Source organism: Oncorhynchus nerka, linkage group LG21, assembly GCF_034236695.1.
Source record: "Oncorhynchus nerka isolate Pitt River linkage group LG21, Oner_Uvic_2.0, whole genome shotgun sequence".
Classification (NCBI taxonomy): domain Eukaryota; kingdom Metazoa; phylum Chordata; class Actinopteri; order Salmoniformes; family Salmonidae; genus Oncorhynchus; species Oncorhynchus nerka.
In genome coordinates, this window is record NC_088416.1 from 11,313,238 (window position 1) to 11,319,265 (window position 6,028).

At 44.0% G+C, this 6,028-nt stretch overlaps 1 protein-coding gene across 1 annotated transcript in view; it reads right to left on the bottom strand.

Moving 5' to 3' along the window:
- Window positions 1-5,629, bottom strand: part of LOC115103901 (SERTA domain-containing protein 2-like) — a 14,662-nt gene extending 9,033 nt beyond the window's left edge. The window contains exon 1 of the mRNA XM_029624939.2: window positions 5,301-5,629. The gene's annotated coding sequence lies outside the window, so the exon portion shown is untranslated. The remainder of the gene's footprint in view (window positions 1-5,300) is intronic.
- Between the last annotated feature and the right edge of the window lie 399 nt (window positions 5,630-6,028).

Below are 6,028 nucleotides of genomic sequence, written 5' to 3' on the forward strand. Positions count from 1 at the left end.
CTTAGCAAACGAGGATCGGATGTCGTCGACCTTCTTTTCAAAATGGTTGACGAAGTCATCTGCAGAGAGGGAGGAGGCCAGGGGTTCCCAAACGTTTTTTGGGCCATGACCCCATTTTGATATCTGAACTTTTTCAGGACCCCAACCATGGGAATTGTTTGTTGTTGTAATTCATATCCAATGTTTACTGTTTTATTTGGGGCTATGGCAGTCAATTGATAATTTGTCTGACATAATGAATCTTCTCACCACCACCTCATCTCTGCTGTCACAGCCAACCTGGACCGACATTTGATTTTAATCCAGACGAGAGCACCGATGGCGCTTTCAAGACAACTGGGAACTCTTAGAAATATGGAGGCAAAATCATGACGTCGGTGATCTTCAGGTCGGACAGTCAGAGCTATAGAAAGAGGCCCGAGTTCCCGAGCTGGTATTCTGAGACGGATAACCATTCAAATACATTTCCCCCACATTTTTTTGGTTCCCCCCCCTCGCTATCCAATAATAATAGTTCTCTCTGGAACCACTGATCTGTAGAATGTTTTTGTATTTCCCCTGCATGCTTGTGTTCAGTTTCCCAAATATGTCTGTCTCCTTGCCTTTGTAACACTCTTTCCATTACACAGAAAGTCAACCAAGTCGGTTTTCTTTTACAGCCATTGTGAATGACAACAGCTCCTCTCTCAATGCGAAAACAAATAATTTGCTCTCAATGTATCACAATGCGTCCATATGGCAGAGGGCAGGACTCTGCACTAGAGTGCAGAGTCCTGCCCACCATAGATGGCGCCCCCATCTGTCCAAAAGCCCATCATTCAATACCATGGAACCTGTTTTACGTCAATATAGCCACGCAGCACACTTAACACGCCCTGTGACGTTTCATGCTCGTGAATCATGAGACAGAACAATTTGTCCTTATGAATGACATCCCACCACATGTATAGCGAACAAAAAAGTCTATGCATAATCATCTCAGCCCTCACACACGGTTTTCACCATATCAATTGCGGCCTGTCTGCAGTAGTGTGCGGTTTCATAGCGTAGTGGGCAACGACTAAGTGCGGCGCTCTCTGGTTTAATTTTATCTTCCATTTAGATTTTTAAAAGGTAAACTACATTACAATGATTATGATAAAGACAACATATATATTTTCTTAGAATGATGATTTCTTTTCAGGATTTGGGAAATTCTCCCACGGCCCCATTTTCGTATCAGGGAACCCAACTACATTACAATGATTATGATAAAGACAACATATATATTTTCTTAGAATGATGATTTCTTTTCAGGATTTGGGAAATTCTCCCACGGCCCCATTTTCGTATCAGGGACCCCTAGTTTGGGAACTGCCGCACTAGAATGCCTCCCAAACTGTCACCTAAGATGGAGCACAGAGCACACCTCTCCTGCAGTGCATTGGCTCACTGGTACGTGTAACTCTACCCCGCTACATAAAATACTGCACACAGCCTGCGAGAGACTCGCCCCTTTCAGTCCGTTGTGTAACGTGTGCTACCTTTATGAAAGCCAGAGGAAAAGAGATTCCCCATTCCATTTCCAAACCATGTTCTTGTAGAGAACATTGCTGTGTGAGAGAGTGAGTGACTGAGTGAGAGAGAGGGTTTGAGTGTGTCAGCTTTGCTTAGAGCCACACACGCCAACTTGGACTCTGAACACTGAGCGCCACACACGCCAACTTGGACTCTGAACACTGAACACTGAGCACCCCCCGGCCCACACACGGAGGGAAGTGCATGCGTGTGGCTGGGGATAGCTCCACACTCGCCTGTTACCATGACGAATACAGTCAGCTGGGAATCCAGGGAGAGAGAGGGAGGAGGTATGGATGAGGTAGGGAGGAGGGACAAGCAAAGGAGGAAAGAAAGAACCAAAATGTTTCTTCACTCAGGCTGCCATCACTATTGCATCTAGTGCTGCTGCTTGCATATGGAAGTGGAGGTAAGAGAGCAACTTGGAGTGCATCCAAAATGGCCCCTTATTCACTAGTGCACTACTTTGATGTAACTAGGCTACATTTTGTAGTAGTTCCCTCACTGCAAATACTATGCCTCCCCCACCCTGTAAAATGATTCATCAGCCCCGTATTCCACCCCTGCTCCGTTCACTTATTCCTTTCACACGTGGGGCCCTTTGACGCTGCCATCTGCTGACACTGTCTGAAGTCAGTTGAGAGATGCAGAGAGAGAGCGAGAGACAGAGAATAGAGAAGACTGACAGGGGATTTCGGCTGACCGGGAAAAACAGGGGTGACAGAAAGACAGAGGAAAGGAAGGTGAAAGGGAGAGTTGAGAAAAAAGAAGAAAAAAAAAGAGCAGCAATATAGAAATAGGAACACACCTTCCGTTGACAAAAACAACACAGAAGTGTCTGATTACAACAGCATTCCAGGCACACAGAAGGCTTTCTTTCACTCCATACTCGCAGCAGGCTTACAGCGATGGCACTCAGATTACACTCAGATTGGGACGAGGCAATGTCCACCCCTCGAGCACATGACCACTTCAAACTCATGTCCCAACATGAACTTCTTGGTTCTCCCAAGAGCTCTGTGTTCCGATATACCAGGGTCATATTCATTAGTGCACGCCGTAGCACAACGTGCTTTAACTGAAAAATAAATACTAAAACAGGAGTTCCTTATTGGACAAGTTCAAGCAGTCCCTCCCTGTTTGCTTCCTAGTGAATACGACCCAGAATCCGTCCACATGTTATTTCAGTATGTACTTCCATGAAGTGCCAGGGATTTGTAGAGCCCCATCTGGGACAAGGTCAAAATGTCATTGGATTATATATTTTTTTTAGGGTGGTAGCAGGCAACTGCATGCCTTACATACTCAGCAGGCATCGTCATCTTGAGGAGAGTCTCGGTTGCACACCGATTTCTAATAGAAACTCTGCTGTGCACACTTAGGCTGGAAGAGCAATTCCAGATCCTGCACCTTTCTCAATGGCACAGTGCAGCCTGCACCGGAGATTGCAACCCTCATTCATCAACAAGCCTAATCATTCTATTTCCCACACTACTTCTTTAAAGTTCTGTCAGACTTCCAAGTCCTTCAAGATTGCAGTAAAAGTTAAACATTCATATTTGGAATGCAAGCATTTTCGGCCTCAATTTTGCCCAAAAGGTTCCTGGAAGATAATAATTTTATGCCAGGTTGAAAGACAAGGTTCACTGTTGGGCTCTGGTCATGCGAGAAACCACACTCAGAAGCCGGGCTGGCCTGGCATTAGGATTGTTTGCCTAGGTTTCTCCAGCAGGCAAGTGGATGCTTGTAGCACTGATTTACTGGGCTTGTTTGGAAGAGACTCCAACTGCGTCTGAAACGGCACCCTATATAGTGCACTACTTTAGACAAGGGCCTTGGTCAAAATAATCTGACGATACAGGGGATAGGGTGCCATTTTGGAAGGACCTAAGCTTGTTTGGAAGAGACGCAGAGTTACGGAGAGTTATTTTGATTGATCACCAAGAGGGAGATTTCAGAGCCAATTTGCTGAAATATTTAGGTGAACTTCAGCCCTCCTGCTCGCATAGTAGAAGAAAAAGGAAAAAGAGGAACGAATAGTGTTTACTGGAAACCAGAGCAGACAGTCAAGGAAGCAAAGGTGGACTTTAGTCACGGAGATGGAATGCTGAGTCTAGTAGTAGTGTGGACTGTGTGCCTACTGCAAATCTGTGCAGATTCCTTGTGGTTGATCATTGCATGTTGGTAACACTTTGGGGGATTTCTTACTATTCTTTTTCATATTTTAATTAATGCCTCACTCCAATTATTTTGTGTTTTTATGGGCAATTCATGCACATGTTAAAATCTTTATCATTATTAAATAAAATTAAGGAAATGTTGCATTAGGCCTCAGAGTTGAACTTAAGGCACAATCATTTCCAAATCATGCAACTCTACAAAAACTCTACAATTTTTTTTTTTAAATCCATATTTCCCTGTGCAAATATGAATGTCACTCTGCCCTGCAGTTGAAATGCAAATAACACTTTGCACTGTTAGGTTCCTACAAGGCAGCAGCCAGAACTAGCCTTTTTTTACCACCCACATCTCTGAACCAGCGCTAAACTATTTGGAAATCTTTACAGCAGTAGTTAAAAGCTTCACAAAACGGTAAAACAAAACCAGAGGGCTGTATCAGATTAATTCAGAGGCCCCATTCCCCCAGTGAAGTCTGTAAGTATGGCGTACTCATTAACTTTTAGCCTAAACAGTTTGAAAAGGCATGTATGCCTTCTATTTTCTAAACTACTAGTTTAGCTTCCAGGACCTATGGCTCATCATATTCCTATAAAAAGGTGACAATGAGTCACTCAAACAACTACAATGTGATGACCAAATCTATATCCGATGAGTCACAACAAAGCTATGGGCAAGTCTCAAATGTAGAAAATATGCAACATTACATAACGCTCATGTACTTACAAAGTAGCAATTGTACTGGGACCCACATGAACGGCAACGTTTTCAGTGAACAAAGCTATATTGGTGTGAAGTTCCTCCTCCCACTCCCTCAACGACTTACATGCCACCAAAAAGTGGTTCTGTAGCCAAGGCCCTATGATCAGTTGGTATGACATGGCTCTAGCATTTGAAACGAAACTAAGTCACGCGTGGGTGTCACTTGCTCTTTCAAAATGTCAGAAAAACATTATTCAGACATTCCCACTACTGGGGCACTAAGACTGCGGGAAATGGTATGGATGACTAGCCTACTAACAACGATTGTGTTTATTGATGTATCTTATAAATGGAATGGTTTGGGTTCTCTGTAATGCCAAAACGCATGTTTGATCAATTCACTGTATGAGCTGTCACTGACGTATTACTGTAGCTGTCACAACAGCTGCCCTTGACCTCCAAAGGCATACGCCACAGATAGCCTATGGCTGTGATGGGGGCGCCATAGCCTACTCACCGCCACCTGCCACAAAGTACTCAGTCGGCTCTTCACTGAACTGGAGACTTAAAAACAATATTACGTTCTGGTTTCAAATATTAGGGCCTCCTTCCACATGCAACATAACAGACAAGTAGCTAAATGTAACAACAAAAAAAGCCACTCAGACAGAGGTGCTTTCTCCCTCTCGACTCAAGACACAGCAACAAAATGCGACAAAATGCTTATTTTTTTTAAGAGAATGGCAAACAGGTCAATAACGGCTAATACTTCATTTATACGTAAATTAACGCGTAATTATTCCATGTTGAAGCGTGTTTAAATAATCCTAACATTGGTGAAAGCAACGCAGTCATAAACTTACCACATGTAGTTCCAGCAAGGGTTTCAAATCCTGCATCGGGGTCAAATTGACGCCAAGAACATAGGCTCTACAACGAGGAACACCAGACATCGAACTCTTCGCCGTCTATACTTTCATTTCCCCGCCGCGGTTCTCCAAAATAGCCGTGGAGCTCTGCACAATGGCGAGCTGTCGAGGAGACCGTTGAGTAGTCACAGACAACTACCGTTCACTGAACAGCAGGACAGGCACTGTCTGAGCTATTTTTTTATCTGCAGATAGACCTACAACTACACTAGCTAGGAATGACGTAAAGTGAAATTACGCTCTGAACTGACAGTGTTGACTGGTACGGTGGCACACGCCTCGCCCCCATGTAGCTTGGGAAGCCACTAGTGGGCGCTATGGATCTCAACGATCGTCTGGGTTTAATGTGCCCAACCGGTAATACACTAGTGTCCCCCGGCGAACGGATTGTATTTAAAACATTCGCTATTCAGGCTGCAAAGGCTTCGATTTCCTCTGTAACTAGATTTAATGTCAATGATACAAAAACGGGGAAAATATGCGTACTTTCTTTTTTGGAAACACCATTTCCCACCACCATGCTAAAAGTGACTAAATGTTAGTCTCAGATGTAGCGTATCACGCTCAGCCAATCAGGTTGAAGCAGTCTGTTTTTTCCACCCCTAACATAGCAGCGTAAAAGAAACAAGGATAGTCGTGCTAAAAGTCGTAATAAAAGTCGT